The sequence below is a fragment of the Pan paniscus genome, chromosome 18 (genome assembly GCF_029289425.2).
Source record: "Pan paniscus chromosome 18, NHGRI_mPanPan1-v2.0_pri, whole genome shotgun sequence".
Classification (NCBI taxonomy): domain Eukaryota; kingdom Metazoa; phylum Chordata; class Mammalia; order Primates; family Hominidae; genus Pan; species Pan paniscus.
Window position 1 is genome coordinate 55,774,006 of NC_073267.2, and position 19,487 is coordinate 55,793,492.

The following is a 19,487-nucleotide window of genomic DNA, read 5'->3' on the forward strand; positions in this document are numbered from 1 at the left end:
GGTGAGTAAATAAAATCAACTATTCAATCATAGAGTTATTTGTCATATAGCATTTAAATTTCTAAGCTTAGTTCCTACTAAGAAAAACATACTTTTAAAGTGAAATAGATGTTTAGATTTTCTTGTACTCAGTCAGATGCTTTGTGCTCTGATGAAAGTTCTCAGTCTCATTTTCTTTTTTTTTCTTCTTTTCTCTTTTTTTTTTTTTTTTTTTTTTTTTCTGAGACGGAGTCTCGCTCTGTCGCCCAGGCTGGAGTGGAGCAATCTCGGCTCACTGCAACCTGTTCCTCCTTGGTTAAAGCAATTCTCCTGCCTCAGCCTCCTGAGTAGCTGGGATTACAGGCGTGTGCCACCACACCTGGCAAACTTTTGTATTTAGTAGAGACGGGGTTTCCAATACAAGGTACATTGTGTCATTTTTAATGACATTTTTAATGCTTCATTTTAACATAGTACTGGTAGTCCTAGGCAGAACAATTAGGCAGGAAAATTTTTGAAAAGACATCCAGCCAGGTGCCGTGGCTCATGTCTGTAATCCCAGCACTTTGGGAGACTGTGGTGGGAAGATCAAGCTTAGTAATTTGAGACTTGCCTTGGCAATTTAGTGAGATCCCATCTCTAAAAACTTTAATATATTAGCCAGGTGTGGAAAATGCACACCTGTAGTGTCAGATACTTGGGAGGCTGAGGTGGGAGAATTGCTTGAGTCCAAGGGTTAAGGCTGCAATGAGCCATGATTACACAACTGCACACTAGCCTGAGTGACAGAATGTGACCCTGTCTCAAAGGAGAAAAGGAAAAAAAAGGCATCCAAACTGAAAAGAAAGCAGTAAAAATGTCACTGTCTTTAGGTGGCATTATCTTATATATAGTAAACCATGAATAGTATGCCAAAAGACTGTTTCAGCTAATAAACACACTCAGTAAATTAGAGAAATATGAAATTAACATATAAATAATTTGTGTTTCCACTAACAACAAACTGTCAAATGAAAAAGAAAAAATAATAATCTCATTGAAATAGCATCAGAATAATAAATTTCTTAGCAATATATTTAACAAAGGTGAAAAATCTTTACATTAAAATATTTAAGATAATAAAAAAATTGAAGATGACACAAATAAATGCAAAAATATTTCATGTTTATGGATTAAAAAATAAATATCGTTAAAGTATATTATTTAAAGTAATCTACAGATTCAATACACGCTCCGTCAAAATTCCAGTAAAATTTTTTAAAGTAATAGAAAATGCAATCCTGAAATTTATATAAAACTACAAGAGTCTTGCTTTGAATAGCCAAGGCAGTTTTGAGGAATAAGAACAAAGCAGGGGGCATTTTACTTTGATTTCAAACTACATTTGAAGACTATTGTAATAAAAACAGGATGGTCTGTGCATACAAATGCATATCACAATTAGTGGAGCAGAATGGGGAGCCCCAGAACAAATCTATTCATCTAAGATCAACTTATCTTTAACATTAAGGCACTGAGAATACACAATACAGAAAATATAGTCTCTTCCATACTTGCTGCTGGGAAAACTGAATATTCACAAGTAAAAAAATAAAATTAGACAATTTTTCTGACACTATACTTGAAAATTAACTAAATATAAAAGATTCTCATTATGTAAGACATAAATCCTTAAAAATTTTTAAAGAAAACATATGAACAAGCCTTAATATTGGTCTGGAAAATTAATTTTTGGATACAACAGCACAAGTACAACAATAAAAGCAAATATAAACAAGTTAGACTGCATCAAACTAAAAAGTTTCTGCACAACCAAGAGAACAATAAAATAAGAAAACTATATCTGATAAGTTGTTAGTATCAAAAATATTTGAGAAACTCATACAAATCAAAGGCAGAAATTATAATAATAATGGTAACAATAACAAGACTGAAAAATAAGCCAAAGACTAAATAGATGATTTTCAATGAAAGCATACAATTGGCCAACAGGTATATAGAAAGGTGCTCAATATCACCAACCAGGCAGTTGCAGATTAAAACCGTGGTGAGATATTACTTCACACACATTAGAATTGCTAATATCAAAAAGTAAAGTTATAACAAGTATTAAGTATATTTTTAAAAAATACTGTACACTTTCTGTGATTTGTAATTTTTTAGAGTCATGATGAAAACCACTATAAAGATTCTTTAAAAAAAATCAACAGTACTACTATACAATCCAGCTGTCTCATTTCTGCATATACGATAAATTTAGTATTTCAAATAAACATCTGCACCTCCATGTTCCTTGAATCAAACATTGCCAAGATATGAAACAAACCTAAAATGTTTGTGGAAACTAACTGGATAAAGAAAACATGGTATATAGACTGAATAGAATCTTATTCAGCCGTAAAAAGTAATAAAACCTTGCCATTTTGACAACATGGATGGATCCAGATAACATTATGCTAAGTGCAATATGCCAGACACAGAAAGACAAATACTTTTATGGAGAATATGAAAAGGTTGGACTCCTAGAAGCAGAGAATATAAAGATGGGTGCTAGGGCCTGGCTGGAGGTGGGGAAAATGAGATGTTGTTCAAATGGGACAAATTTTTAATTATAAAACAAATAAGTTATGGTGACCTAATGTGCAACTTTATGACAATATGTGAGTATTATATAGTTAATAATACTCTTACGTATTCTGAAAATCTGCTTACAGATCTTAATTGTTTTCACTACACAAAACATAACTATGTAAGGTAATAGATGTGTTTATTCATTAATTTGATTGTACTAACCATTTCACTATGTATATACATATAAAATCAATACATAGTGTACAATAAATATATACATATTCAGTTATTATCTGTGAAGAGATCCACATGTTACAATCCCATACATATATACACGTGTGTGCATATATGTATGTGTGTATATGTATACATATATATGAATGACACAGTCCCAGTAAGCCTCATACTAAATAAGACAAAATTGTAAAATGACCATCATTTAAAAATAAAGTTAAAATTGAGAGTTTAATATATGCTCAGCAATGTTTTTAAGCTCCTCAGTGACATAGTATGTTTGATAAATGTATGAAGTAGATACAGTGAACTATATTACAGTTGAGGCATTTTCAGCATACAGAGTTTAATTTACAAATATTAGTTTATATAAAAAGTATCACATTTTCAAGTAACATAATTTTAGACTTTCTTATATTTAGGGAGATGCTTAGTGTTTTGATTAAATTACTGAGTATAAATTTCTATAAAATCACATTTGAAACCTCTGTAAGATAGAAAATTATAAAGCAGCCGGGCGTCTGTAATCCCAGCACTCTGGGAGGCTGAGGCAGGAGGATCACCTGAGGTCAGGAGTTCGAGACCAGCCTGACCAACATGGAGAAACCCCGTCTCTACTAAAAATACAAACTTAGCCGGGCATGGTGGCTCATGCCTGTAATCCCACATACTTGGGAGGCTGAGGCAGGAGAATTGCTTGAACCTGGGAGGCAGAGGTTGTGGTGAGCCGAGATCGCACCATTGCACTCCAGCTTGAGCAACAAGAGTGAAACTCCGTCTCAAAAACAAAAAAAAAAGAAAAAAGAAAGAAAGAAAGAAAATTATAAAGCAGAAAATACTGCTGAGCAGAATGTTTCTTTTTGTGGTGTTCCTGGGATTTCTGAACCAAATCCCAGTATCATCAAAACTCTCATATATTTTAGACATTATCCAAAAAAAGAACCTTAAAAATTGTTTAACAGAGTTTCTCAAAATACAGGTATTACTGTTTCTCCCAAAGCAATGGACGAGCATTCAGATCACACATTCTTTTAAGTTATGAGTAAGACTTTCATTATCACTGTAAACTAAGAAACCATAACTGAAGAGGAAGTACAGTGCTTAGAAAGTTAATGAGAATGAGACAAAAGATGCCCTTATGTCAAATCAGGAGAAAGAAATGCAGGCTACTCAGAAAATATTTCCACTGTGAGAGCCTCTCAAACCATGTTTAAAAATCTGGCTCCCTCCTTGACACTTGGAAGTCTCATTTGTGTCATTTGCTTCATTCGCTCCCACCTACATGGGTGTTTGGCTACTGTCTTCTGTCTCTTCACATCCCAGGGCTCTTTTCCTTGCTCCAGATGGGTAATCAAGTCTGGCTTGGAGACAGCAAAACCCGTTTTATTAGAAAAAAATAACATGACTCTCGCTAGAATAGTCCAATTACCAATCCAGTACTGTGCTCAGTAGAGAAGAGTGAACATTATATAAGATTCTAGAAAAGTAATCCCAGTGTACTGTTTTCTAACAGGAACTTTAGCATATTTAGAAAGCATTTTGAATTTGTGGGTTCGTAGCTCTACTACTCAGTAATAATTAGAGACAAACTGGTGGTGAAAATTCAGTTTTAAGGTGTGGGCAACAATATTTTATGCCACTAAATTTCTGGTATTACCACTAATTTACACTAAAGTATACAAGTCAGCTCAAAAAAAGGGAAAGATTATTGTAAAGATGAAACATTTTGAAAATTTTATTTTCTACCTCAACAGATACCCGTTTTCTTGTTGTTGTTGTTGTTTTGAAGCAGGATTCTGAAACTCATTCATGCAAAGCAGAAACTCCCAGAAAACAGAAGAAAATAAATTATTAAGTATGAAATGTGAATTGTATATTGAAGTTATTCTCACCCAGGAACACCAGATTTCTGTAGTTCTCTAACATCACATCCCTATACAAATGCTGCTGGGCAGAATCAAGGCATTCCCACTCTTCTGGAGAGAATTCTATGGCCACATCCTTGAATGTCAACACTCCCTGAAAAACATATTTAGCAAGTGGTCATAGGTAGAAATCGATTTTACATCAGGTAAACTGAGAGCAGAGAGAACTCATTCTGACTAATATGAGTGACTGAAGTTATCCAATACGATATTTACAACTAGAGGCCAGGCGCGGTAGCTCACACCTATAATCCCAGCACTTTGGGAGGGCAAGGTGGGAGGATTACCTGAGATCAGGAGTTCAAGACCATACTGGCCAACATGGTGAAACCCCATCTCCACAAAAATACCAAAATTAGCCAGGCACAATGGCAGGTGCCTGTAATCCCAGCTACTCGGGAGGCTGGGATTTTTTTTTCTTTTTTTTTTTTTTTGAGATGAAGTTTCGCTCTTGTTGCCCAGGCTGGAGTGCAATGGCGCAATCTCAGCTCACTGCAACCTCCGATTCCTGGGTTCAAGTGATTCTCCTGCCTCAGCCTCCCAAGTAGCTGGGATTACAGGCATGTACCACCACACCCAGCTAATTTTGTACTTTTAGTAGAGACGGGGTTTCACTATGTTGGTTAGGCTGGTCTCAAACTTCTGACCTCAGGTGATCCACACACCTCAGCCTCCCAAAGTGCTGGGATTAGAGGTGTGAGCCACTGCACCAGGCCCAATAAGATACTTTCTAGCACAGAAATATTCTCTAATGTATTCTTTAATTCTGATATAAGAAGATGGCATAAGATCCATAAAATCAGTGTATACACAACACTTTTCTTGACAACACAGTATAAATTGAAGGACACCAACAAAGATATGCACATTTTTTAATTCTATATTTATATAATACAAGATAAGTTGTCTATAGTTAATAAATGGAGACTTCATGGTGAGTTAGAAACATACTTCTCAAATCTTATTGTGTACAACAATGAACAGGAACTCTTGTTAAAATGTAGATGTTGATTCTGGAGATTTAGAATGAAGCTTGAGTTTCTGAATTTCTAGCAAGTTTGCCAGTGGTGTCATTGCTTCTGGCCCAAGGAGAATTTTGTCAAAAATCTAGTAAGTGGAACAGCCTAGGTTTTCAGTTTATCTGACCAGTAAACAAAGATGAGAGTCTTCGTTTTTTATAGCAAGCTATATGCCAAGAGAATCTACAGTCACCAGTTCTACCAGCTGGAGAAGCCTCTGAGCAGCATCTTGGACCGTGATGATATTTTCCTGTGAGTGAGGGGATGGTGGGGAGATGGAGTTCCTCAGGAACTTGGTCCACTTCCTTTTGTATGGGCCTGCCTTAACCATCTTCTCTCTTCCCTCCTCTGCCTTGTTCACTGGGCACGTGCAGCTTCCTTCACCTGCCCTGCACAGAGCTTCAGCCACGTGCCTTAGAAGGGGAATGGGCTTGAAGTTGCCAATGGGATGGGGCCACAGACCCTTGTACAGGGTGTCTTTGGGTGTTTTCTTCCTCATCACGGGGCGGGGGGGGCTGCTGCTTCTTACTTCTCATTCAGCACTTATGAGGCCTCTCCTGTGTACCAGATTCTGAGCTGAGCTCCTTCCTTTATCATGGGCCTCAAAAACAAAAAGCGATTTTTGAAATATGGAACATTTAAGACACTTTCTAAACATAGGAGCATTCAGGAAAATGTTTAAATCTTTGGATAACTAAAAACTAAAATAGAAAGTGCTTTGTGAATAGAAAAGTTCTTTGTAAACCAAGCAGCAGTTTCCAAAAAGAACAAAATTTTAGCTAGATGGGAGGAACAAGTTCAAGAGATCTGTTGTACAACATCGTGACTATAATTAAAAACAATATAGTTTTAAAAAAAAAGAAGCTCCTCAGTGCTCTGATAACATCAAAGAACTTTATGAAATAGCACATAAACAGAGTGCTGTGTAAATTATCCAACAGGTTGTAAAGCATAAGATATTTGGTAACTCTTCAGCTCCGTTAAAAAATAACTTCAGGCTGTGGGGATGAGTGGGTGGAGTAACTGGGCAGTCAGGGAGTCTCGGGGAAGGTGGGGGTTGACCCCGCCAGGCATTGCAGGCTTAGTCGTGGCTACTGTTCTCATCTGCGCTGCATTGCTCTCTCCCAGGGAAGAACAGGTCCTGTCTCCTACCCACAGTGTGCTCCCCACCTGTATTTGCCCTTCAAGCAGTAACCCTCTTTCCTAGTCTTTATTTATGTTTGTGTCCTTCCCTCTCCTCTACCCGGGGTGTTCTGCATGGGTGGTGATGGGGGTTCACCTGAACAGAGTGTATTTTCTTATTGAGGCCTGTACCTTCTGCTGTGTGTGTGTATATATAAAGCACCAGTGTGCCCCTCACTCAGCAGAGTGGTTTTTTTCTCCACGTACTTAAGTAAGCGCCAGTTTTGAGCCTGTGCTCTGTGTGCTTATTGAAGGCCAGCTGTGTGATGGGTGCAGCTCTGAGTGCTTAGTGAACACCAGCGGTGGGCCAGGTGCTGCTGTTCTAAGTGCTTTTAAAACACCCTCTGTGTGCCAGGCACTATTCCAAGCACCAACGGTGTACCCAGTTTTTTTCCAAAGCATTTTACAAATATTGATACACAATCCTCACAACAATCTCATGCACACATTGTCACCTCCAGTTTTGGACGGGGACACTGAGCGACAGAGGTCATGGAATGGTTCAGGTTCTGTCAGGAGGTCAGTATATGCCATGCGCTACACTGGTCAGTTCCTGGAGGTAGTGTTTGGCTTGTCTGGACCCAGGACTGATAATCACTCTTCAGACATTAGCTGCACCAAAGCTAATGCGGAAATGGAGCACGTGGAATGGATGCATCCATGTAGGCAAATGTGTGATCTGGGGACGTAAAAAGACTGCTCTCAGGCCAGGTGCCACCTGATACCTCAATTTAGGAGGCCAAGGCAGGAGGGTCACTTGGGCCCAGGAGGTCGAGGTTGCAGTGAGCTATGATCATGCCACTACACTTCAGCCTAGGCCACAGAGTGAGATCCCAGCTCAAAAAAAAAAAAAAAAAGGATGTTATTCTCCAGGCCACCTCACATGCCCCCAGTAATGTCCTCTGAGAATATTTTATCCCCCTGAGACCTCCTGTGGAGATGATACATGCACTTGGCAGACAGGACAAATGTGCTGTGTCTGTGTGGCCCCTGTAGTCAACCCCCTCTCCCGTCATGACCCCAGCTCCCCTGCCAGGCAGCATCCCTCCAGCCTCACCCCAAACAAGATGAAAAACCTACCACAGGAATCTGGACATAAAGGAGCCATCCAACCCTTCACACTGACGGTGGGGGGAATCCTGATTGATGGCAGCTGAGGGACCATTCCCACAGCCAGGGCCTCAACACTCACCCCAGCCTGCTTCCTATGCACTGGGTCTGGCCAGACTCACTGTGAGGGTCACTTGACCCCAGCATTGCCACCCACAAACCTCCCAGTCGCTCTGCTGGCTTAGGCAGGAATCAAGGCAGTTGCTATGAGAAGCCCAACTCAAACAGACAAGCAAAAAAAAGAATGGAAATACTATTTTCAGGTATGACTGGATCCAGGCACTCAGAAGCTATCATTAAAGGCTCATGAAGAGACATACAACAGAAGCATTATCATTACCCCATTTTGCAGATGAGGAAGCAGGCATAAAGAGCTAAGTAAGAATAGGCTGTAAGTATAGGAATGCCTCCTTACTGATAATCAGTCCCACACCAAGCCCACCTAAAGTAATTCATTTAAAATAACTTCCCTATCTAAACAAAGACATCTTGAATCAAGACATGTGTGAGACTCAGGAGAAATAAGAGACAACAGACACAGTTACATAGACTTCTTATTTTAGAAAGATCAGACACCAGTGTGAGACAAGCTTACCATGGTCATGGAGGTAAAAATGATTAAAAGTGAACAAGAAATTTAAAGCTTTTAAAAATGAGGCTGGACTGAGTGGCTCACACCTGTAATTCCAGCACTTTGGAAATGGAGACAGGCAGATCACTTGATGTCAGGAGTTCGAGACCAACCTTGCCAACATGGTGAAACCCATCTCTACTAAACATACAAAAATTAGCCAGTGTGGTGGCAGATGCCTGTAATCCCAGCTACTTGGGAGGCTGAGGCAGGAGAATGAAATTAACCTGGGAGGTGGAGGTTGCAGTGAGCTGAGATTGTGTCACTACACTCCAGCCTGGGCAGCAGAGTGAGATGTTGTCTCAAGAAAAAAAAAAAAAAGAAAAGAAAAAAGAAAATGAGTTGAAAAAGAACCAAGTGTATAGGGACCAGCCCTACAGGGCCTGTGGGTTTTTCTCCTTGTGTGTGGAGATGAGAGATCATAGAAATAAAGACACAAAGCAAAGAGATAGAAGAAAAGACAGCTGGGCCTGCAGGACTACTACCACCAAGACACGGAGACCGGTAGTGGCCCTGAATGCCTGCTGCACTGTTATTTATTGGGTACAAGGCAACGGGGCAGGGTAAGGAGGGTGAGCCATCTCCAATGATAGGTACGGTCACCTGAGTCACCTGTCCACCGGACAGGGGGCCCTTCCGTATTTGGTAGCCGAGGTGGAGAGACAGAGGGGACAGCTTATGTCATTATTTCTTCTATGCATTTCAAAGACTTCAGTACTTTCACTAATTCTGCTATTGCTATCTAGAAGGCGGAGCCAGATGTACAGGGCGGAACATGAAAGCAGACTAGGAACATGACCGCTGAAGCACAGCATCACAGGGAGATGTTTAGGCCTCTGGATGGCTGTGGGCGGGCTTGACTGATGTCAGGCCTTCCACAGGAGGTGGTGGAGCAGAGTCTTCTCTAACTACCCTGGGGAAAGGGAGACTCCCTTTCCCGGATCTGCTAAGTAACGGGTGCCTTCCCAGGCACTGGCACTACCACTAGACCAAGGTCGGCTAAGTACCAGGTGCCTTCCCAGGCACTGGCGTTACCGCTAGAGCAAGGAGCCCTCTAGTGGCCCTGTCTGGGCATGACAGAGGGCTTACACTCTTGCCCTCTGGTCACTTCTCACTGTGTCCCTTCAGCTCCTATCTCTGTATGGCCTGGTTTTTCCTAGGTTATAATTGTAGAACAGAGATTATTATAATATTGGAATAAATAGTAATGCTACAAACTAATGATTAATAATATTCATACATAATCATATCTATATTCTATTTCTAGTATAACTATTCTTATTCTATATATTTTCTTTATTATACTGGAATAGCTTGTGCCCTTGGTCTCTTGCCTTGGCACCTGGGTGGCTTGCCACTCACACAAGTGGAAGTGATGATAGACCTGAAATAGACAACAACATTTAAGAAGTCACTGGTTGAGTTTAACAACACATTAGACATAGCTGAAGAGGGAATCTGTGAATTGAAATACAGGTTGAAGTGTATTAAGGTGTGTGATATGGTTTGGATATTTGTTCTCTCCAAATCTCATGTTGACATCTTGGGAGGCTGAGGTGGATGAATTTCTTGAGCCCAGGAGTTTTGAGACCAGCTTAGGCATCATGGCAAAACCCCAGCTTTACGGAAAAAAAAAATACAAAAATTAGCTGAGTGTGGTGGCATATGCCTGTGGTCCCAGCTACTCTGGAGGCTGAGGTAGGAGGATCACCTGAGCCCAGAAGGTCAAGACTGCAGTGAGCCATTATCATGCCACTGCCTGAGCAACAAAGCAAGACCATGCCTGAAAACAAAACAAATCTCATGTTGAAATGTGACCTCTAATGTTGGAGGTGAGGCCTGGTGGGAGGTGTTTGGGTCTTGGGTGTGGATCCTTCATGAATGGCTTGGTGCCCTCCCCCCAGTAATGAGTGGTAATGAGTTTACAAGAGAGCTAGTTATTTAAAAGAGCCTGGCACCTCCTCCTTTCTCTCTTGTTCCCTCTCTCCCCATGTGACATGCTGGTTCCCCTTCACCTCTGGCCATGATTGGAAGGCACTATGCTTCCTGTACAGCCTGCAGAACTGTGAGCCAAAATAAACCTCTGTTCTTTATAAATTACCCAGCCTTAGGTATTCCTTTATAGCAATGCAAAACAGACAAACACACTATGCATCTTTTTTTTTTGAGGCAGGGTCTGGTTCAGTCACCCAGGCTGGAGTGCAGTGGTGCTATCATGGCTCACTGCAGCCTTGACCCCCCAAGGCTCAAGCAATCCTCCCACCTCAGTCGCCTGAGTAGCTGAGACTACAGGTACATGCCACCACACTCAGCTAATTTTTTGTACTTTTGTAGAGATAGGGTTTCACCATGTTGCCCAGGCTGGTCTTGAACTCCTGGACTCAAGTGATGCTCCCACCTTGGCTTCCCAGAGTGCTAGGATGACAGGTGTTAGCCACAGCACCTAGTCACACTATGCATCCTCTAAAATATTTTACATTAGACTAATATTTTGATTTTTTCATTTCTCTTTTCTTTCTTTCTTTTTCTTTTTCTTTTTTTTTTTTTTTTTTTTTTTTTTTTGGAAACAGTCTCACTCTGTCCCCCAGGCTGGAGTGTAGTGGTGTGATCTCGGCTCACTGCAACCTCTGCCTCCTGGGTTCAAGCGATTCTCCTGCCTCAGCCTCCTGAGTAGCTGGTATTACAGGTGCCCGCCACTATGCCCAGCTAAGTTTTTGTATTTTTAGTAGAGACGGGTTTCACCATGCTGGCCAGGCTGGTCTCAAACTCCTGACCTCATTATTCACCGGTCTTGGCCTCCCAAAGTGCTGGGATTACAGGTGTGAGCCACTGCGCCCAGCTCTTTTTTTAATTTGAAACAGTCTTGCTCTAGTGCTCAGGCTGGAGTGCGGTGGCACGATCTCGACTCACTGCAACCTCTGCCTCCTGGGTTCAAGTGATTCTCCCACCTCAGCCTTCCAAGTAGCTGGGATTACAGGTGTGTGCCACTACAACTGGCTAATTTTTGTATTTTAGTAGAGATGGGGTTTCACCATGTTGGCCAGACTGGCATCAAACTCCTGGCCTCAAGTGATCCACCCACCTCAGCCTCCCAAAGTGCTGAGATTATACGCATGAGTCACTGCGCCTGGCCTAGACCAATATTTTGATAAATTAATAGTTTGTTCAAACTAAAGAACAGAAAAAGTATAAGTTTCAAACAAATGGGGAGAGGAGAAAGAAGAATACTAACCCAAAACAAGGTGAGAATAAAGGAACATAGAACAGGTGGACAAATAGAAAGCATGTATACAGGCCAGGTGCGGTGGCTCACACAAGTAATCCCAGCACTATGGGAGGCTGAGGCGGGTGGATCACTAGAGGTCAGGAGTTCGAGACCAGGCTGGCCGACATGGATAAACCTCGTCTCAACTAAAAATACAAAAAATTAGCCGGGCGTGGTGGTGGGCACCTGTAATCCCAGCTACTCAGGAGGCTGAGGCAGAAGAATCGCTTGAACCCGGGAGGCAAAGGTTGCAGTCAGCCAAGGTCATGCCATTGCACTGCAGCCTGGGCAATAAGAGTGAAACTCTGTCTTAAATAAATAAATAAATAAATAAAACAAAACAAAAGAAAGAAAACATGTACACAGTAATTTGTGAATAAAATCTCTGCTCCCTGCAGTTCAAGGGAGGGGACTGGAAACTAGGTGGCTGCTTTGAGGCTGACCGAGTGCCACTCTGCCAGGCAGACAGGGGGACAAGGGCAAGCGAAAATGCCACAATATTCCCAGTTTGAAGATGACTTTTTCTTGATTGGGCTCTCAGTTCCTGTAAACTTTTAACCAGTGTATTAGTCTGCTGTCACACTGATTTAGAGAAATACCTAAGACTGGGTAATTTATAAAGGGAAGAGATTTAATTAGCTCATGGTTCCACAGGCTGTACAGAAAGCATAGCTGGGAAGGCCTTAGGAAACCTACAATCATGGAGGAAGGTGAAGGGGAAGCAGGCATGTCTTACATGTCCACACGCTTCTAAACAACCAGATCTCATGAGAACTCACAATCATGAGAACAGCAAGGAAGAAATCTGCACCCGTGATTCAACCATCTTCTACCAGTTGGTTGAATCTGGTAGAAGTTTCAACCTCCAACATCGGGGATTACAGTTCGACATGAGAGTTGAGCAAGGACACAAGTCCAAACCATATTAACCATTTTCCAGAGCTCTGACACAGTTTTTTTAATTTTTAGAGATGGGGGTCCTGCTCTGTTTCCCAGGCTGGAGTCCAGTGGTGTAATCATGGCTCACTGCAGCCTTGACCTCCTGGGCTCAAGTGATCCTTTCACCTCAGCCCCCCAAGTAGCTTGAACTACAGGCATGAGCCACCACATCCAGCCAACTGTTAGTTTTATTTTACTGATTGCTTTAGTGTTTATAGTATTTACCTTTCAGTTATCATAGTCTACCTTCAAGTGATATTTACCACTTTGCATATAGTATAAGACCTTTAGCGTGCTTCTATTGATCCTTATTCAGCCTTTATGCTATTATATCATGCATTTTACTTTTTCATGTGTTACAAACCCGAAAATACACTGCTATTTTTATTTAAATAGTCAGTTATCCTTTTTTTCTGAGAGAGGGTCTCACTCTGTCAACCAGGCTGGAGTGCTGTGGTGCGATTGTGGCTCACTGAGCCTTGACCTCTCTATGCTCAGGTGATCCCCCCACCTCAGCCTACTGAGTAGCTGGGACTACAGATGCATGGCACCATGCCTGGCTAATTTTTGTGTTTTAGGGGGCGATGGGGTTTTGCCATGTTGCCCAGGCTGGTCTCAACCTCCTGGGCTCAAGTGATCTGACTGCCTCAGCCTCCCAAAGTGCTGGAATTATAGGTGTGAACCACTTCACCTGGCCTAAACAGTCAATTAGCTTTTAAAGAGACTGAAATAATAAGAAAAATAATCATATGTATTTACTCATGCAGTTACCATTTCTAGCGCTCTTCATTCCTGATTCTATCTGGCATCATTTTCTTTCTGCCTGAAAGACGTCCTTGAACATATCTTGTAGTGCAGATCAACTGGTGATTAATTCTTTCTGTTTTTGTATGTCTGAAAATGTCTTTCTTTCATCTTTTTTGTTTGTTTTTAAGAGAGTCTCTCTCTGTCACCCAGGCTGGAGTGCAATAGCACAATCATAGCTCACTACAGCCTTGAACTCCTGGGTTCAAACAATCCTTCCACCTTGGTTTCCCAAAGCACTAGGATTGTAGGTGTGAGCCACCATGCCCAGACTCACCTTATTTTTTGATATTGTCATGGGTATAGAATTATAGGTTGAGAGTTTTTTATTTCTTTTTAGTACTTTGAAGATGTTGCTTCCAAGTCTTCTTGTTTGCATTGTTTCAGGTGAGAAATCTGATGTCATCCTTCTCTTCGTTCCTGTGTACATAGCATGTTCCATTTTTCCCACTGGCCGCTTAAAATTTTATCTTTAGCACTGGTTTTGAGCAATTCGATTATGGTATGCCTTGGAGTAATTTTCTTCATGTGGTTGGGGTCCTTTGAGCCTCCTGGCTCTGTAGGTTTCTGGTGTCCATCAGATATGGAAAAATTTTGGCTGGTCGTTCTTCAAATGTGTTTTTTTTTTCCTGACTCTCTCCTCTATTTTCCTTCACAGATATAACTTATTCACAAATTAGGCTGCTTGAAGTCCCATGGCTCACTGATGCTGTTTTCATTTTTGTGGAGTTTTTTTTTCTCCTGGTACTTTGTTTTCAATTGTTTCTATTGCTATGTCTTCAAGTTGACTAATATTTTCTTCTGCAATGTCTAATGTGCTATTAATTCCATTCAATGTATTTTTTTATATCCTCAAAGTCTCTATTTAACTTTTTTAACATATGGCATACTCTGAACTGTTTCTCCTCAGAACACTTCTGACATCAAATGTGTGAGTTTTTTCCACATCAACAAACAGTTCTCCAACTCTCCGGACACCAATTGGGTGTCCAGCAATTCAATTCAATTCTGACACTAACTACCTGGCAATGGTGTCAGACCACACAAGTTAAGGGCTTGGTCCCACAAAACTGCCTCCACTTAAGACACCAATTGAAAACCCCAGACCTCCCATAATTCTGACTGATAGGCTATAAATCAGGGGTTCCCACAACCCCTTCCTCAGGTTTCATAATTTGTTAGAATGGCTCACAGAACTCAGGAAGTCACTTTATTTAGCATTACTGGTTTATTATAAAGGATACAACTCAGGGACAGCTAAATGGAAGAGATGTATAGGACTAGATATGGAAGGGGCACCCTCTTAGCATGCTGATCAGCCCAGAAGCCCTCCAAACCCTTCATTCAGGGGTTTTTATGGACTTTTCATTACACAGGCATGATTGATGAAGTCATTGGCTGGAAATTGATGATTAATTACCTCAATCTCCAAACCCTCTCCGCTTTCCAGAGGCCCAGGGTGGGGCTAGAAAACAGCCCTCATCTGAAGCTATCTAGGGGTCCACCAAGAGTCATCTCATTAGCATAAACTCAGGGATGGTTGAAAGAGGCATATTATGAATAATAGGATGATCCTCTCACCTTGTCATTCAGGAAATTACAAGAGTTTTGTGCCAGGAACCAGGAACAAAGACCAAATATATACTTCTTCTATCACAAGATCACACATAAAGTTATAATAACAGTGTTAATGTCCTTCATTGCTAATTCTAACATCCTTGTCAGTTCTAAGTCAGTTTTGATTGATTGATTATTCTCCTTATTATGGGTCATTTTTCCCTGCAAAGGCATTTCTGGTAATCTTTGGTTGGATCTCAGACATTGTGCATTTTGCTTTATTGGTTGCTGGATATTTTTGTATTCCTATAGGTAACCTGGAGCTTTCATTCTGGGATGCATTTGTTTCTCTCTTTCTTGGCTATTGTGAATAGTGCTCTAATAAACATGGGAGTGCAGACATCTCTTCAACATATTGATTTTTATCATTTAGATATATACCCAATAGTGGGATTTCTGGATCATATGGTGGTTTTATTGTTAACTTTTTTAGGAACCTCCATATACGCTCTTCCATATGTAGCCTCCATAATGGCTATGCTAGTTTACATTCCCACCAACAGCCTGCAAGGGTTCCCTTTTCAACACATCTTCACCAACACTTGTTATCTTTTGCTTTTCTGATAATAGCCATTCCATCAGGTGCGAGGTGATATCTCATTGTGGTTTTGATTTGTATTTTGCTGATGATTAGTGATGTTGAGCATTTTTCTCATAGACGTATTGGCCATTCATATGTCTTCTTTTGAGCAATGTCTATTTTGTTCTTTGCCCCCTACCTTTTGAGATAAGGTTTCACTCTGTCAACCAGGCTGGAATGCCAGTGGCACGATTACATCATGGCTCACTGGAGTCTCAACCTCCTGGGCTCAAGTGGCCCTTCCACAGCAGCCTCCCAAGTAGCTGGGACTACAGGCATGAACCACTATGCCTGGCTAATTTTTTGTATTGTTTTGTAGAGACAGGATTTCACCATGTTTCCCAGACTGGTCTAGAACTCCTGGGCTCAAGCAATTCTCCTGGCTCTACCTTCCAAAGTGCTGGGATTACAGGCAAGAACCACCATGGCCCCATTTTTTAATTGGATTTGCTATTGAGTTGAGTTCCTGATATATTTGGAATGTTAACTCCTCAGAGATGCATAGATTGCAAATATTTTCCACATTCTGTAGGTTGCCTCTTCACTCTGTGGATTATTTCCATCGCTGTGCAGACGCTTTTTAGTTTCAGGTCATCCCATTTTATTTTTGCTTTCGTTACTTCTGCCTTTAAGATCCTATCCAAAAATTCAGTGTCCTGACCAGTGTCATGAAGCTTATTCCCTATGTTTTCTTCTAGTAGTTTCATAGTTTCAGGACATTCATGTAAGTCTTTAATCTATTTTGAGTTGACTTTTGTGTATGATGTGAGATAAAGGACTGATTTCATTCTTCTCCATATGAATATCCAGTTTCCCCAACACCATTTTTTGAAGGAACTCTTTTCCCTGTTGTGTGTTTTCAGCAACTTTGTAGAAAATCAGTTGCCTATAAACACATGGATATATTTGTTGGCTCTCTATTCTGTTGCATTGGCCTATGTGTCTGTTTTTATGCCAATACCATGCTGTTTGGGTTACTATAGATTTACGGTAAATTTTGAAGTGGTTTAGTGTGATACCTCCAGCTTTATTCTTTTTGCTCAAGATTTCTTGGATTTTAGGAGTCTCTTTTTTATTGTCTTGCTCCTTAGATCCAGGGACAGACTGGATATTCTGGATCTTTTGTGATTCCATATAAATTTTAGGATTTTTTTTCTATTTCTGTAAAGAATGTAGTTGGTTTTATTTTATTTTATTTTTTTAAGATGGAGTCTCGCTCTGTCGCCCAGGCTAGAGTTCAGTGGTGCCATCTTGGCTCACTGCAACCTCCACATCCCAGGTTCCAACAATTCTCCTGCCTCAGCCTCTCCAGTAGCTAGGATTATAGGCACATGCCACCACGCCCAGCTAAATTTTTTTTTTTTTTTGTATTTTTAGTGGAGACAGGGTTTCACCGTGTTAACCAGGATGGTCTCGATTTCCTGACCTCGTGATCAACCCGCCTCGTCTCCCAAACTGCTGGGATTACAGGCGTAAGCCACCATCTCCGGCCACATTTTTTCTTTTTAAAGACAGAGTCTCACTCTGTCGCACAGGCTGGAGTGCGGTGGCACAATCTCACCTCACTGCAATCTCGCCTCCTGGGTCGAAGTGATTCTTGTGCCTCATACTCCGAGTAGCTGGGACTACAGATGTACACCACAACACCCAGATAATTTTTGTATTTTTAGTAGAGAGGCAGTTTAACCATGATGGCCAGGCTGGTCTCAAACTCCTGGCCTTAAGTAATCTACCCACCTCAACCTCCCAAAATGCTGGGAATACAGGCATGAGCCACCTGGCCTCCTTGGTATTTTTTGTTTTTTGAGACAGACTCTAACTCTGTTGCCCAGGTTGGGGTGCAGTGTCATGATCACGGCTCACTGCAGCCTCAATCTCCCAGACTCAAGTGATCTTCCTGTAACAGCCTCTCAAGTAGCTGGGACCACAGTTGTGCACCACCACACCCAGCTATTTTTTTTATTTTTTTATAGAAATAACATCTTACTACGTTGCCCCAGCTGGTCTTGAACTCTTGGGATCAAGAGATCATTCCTCCTTGGCCTCCCAAAATGCTGGGATTATAGGCCTGAGCCACTGCACCCGACCATCACTGGTATTTTGATAGGGATTACACTGAGCCTGTAGATTGCTTTGGTTGTATGACACATTTTATTTTCTTAGAAACAGTTTGATCCTTTCAGGTCTTGTTTTCATGATTTGTTGAGTTCTCTATCCAATGACCTGTGAATTATGAACATTTCTAATTTGGCTGGCGAGATCAGCCACTGTTACCCACCCTGTGTGAGTGCCCAGCACGGTTTCCTACAAGCCTTTCGGATGGTTCTTGCCCCAGCCTCAAGTAGTGTCTTCAGGTACATGCAGTGATTGATACTCTGCTGGAAGACGCTGGGAGGACCCTCTGCCAGTCTCTAGGGTTCTCTGTCAGCAGCTCTCTTTTCTCTCACTCTCTGTCTTATGAACTCTAGCTGTGCTGGTCTCTGTGGACTCTCAGCTCTGTCTCCTCAACTTGGGGAGTCTGCCAGGCTCTGCCTGGGTTCCCCTCCCTGAGCAGTGGGCTGGAAAATAGGTTAAAGCACAGAACCCGGATATTCCTAGGGCTTTTTATAGTAGGTAGTCAGGCAGACATGAGCAATAGGTAGTCAGGCAGACATGAGAGAGGCTTCCCAACCCCAGGAATGCCAGGTGACCATCAGGTAATGGTAAGGCCACTGTTATACTGTAACAATTAAGCCAAGTGTGGTGGCTCACTCCTGTAATCTCAGCACTCTGGGAGGCCAAGACAGGCAGATCACCTCAGGTCAGGAGTTCGAGACCAGCCTGGCCAACATGACGAAACCGTGTCCCTACTAAATATACAAAAATTAGCTGGGTGTGGTTGTGCACACCAATAATCTCAGCTACTCTGGAGGCTGAGGCAGGAGAATCTCTTGAACCCGGGAGACGGAGGTTGCAGTGAGCCGAGACTGCACCGCTGCACTACAGCCTGAGTGACAGAGCAAGACTCTGTCTCAAAAAGAAAAAAATAAAATAAAATAAAAATAAAGTAACAATTGGTCTCAGTGGGCCCAGGGGAAAGGCAGTCTCCTGATAGATAGAAACACGTGAAGGCAGTGATCAGCAGCTTCCCAATAAGATCTCAGGAGTTGGGCAAATGGGCTCAAGCATGCAGAGTAATGGAAAATGGCAGAATCATGGGAGAAGAGATACAATCCCTCAGAAGCATGCCAATGTATAAAACCCCAAGTCAAAGGTTGAATGGTGCACTTGATCTCTCAAGTTGCCCACCTGGCATTCTTCCAAGTGTACTTTACTTCCTTTCACTCCTAATCTAAAACTTGTCTCAGTTTCTTTCTCTGCCTTACGCCCTTCGGTCAAATTCTTTGTTCTGAGGAGGCAACAATTGAGGTTGTTGCAGACCTGGAAGGAGTTGCCAATGCTAACAGGCTCACCTAATTTGTATCCACTGCCCTTCATTTTCTGATGTTCATTGTTTTGAAAACTGTCATTGCATGTATTTTTTCTGGCTCTATTGTTTCAAGCAGGAGGTAAGTCTTGTCCTTGTTGCTCCACCTTGGCCGCAAGCAGAAGTGCTTTTCTCCAACTTTTACACATGTACTTTACTCTTCTT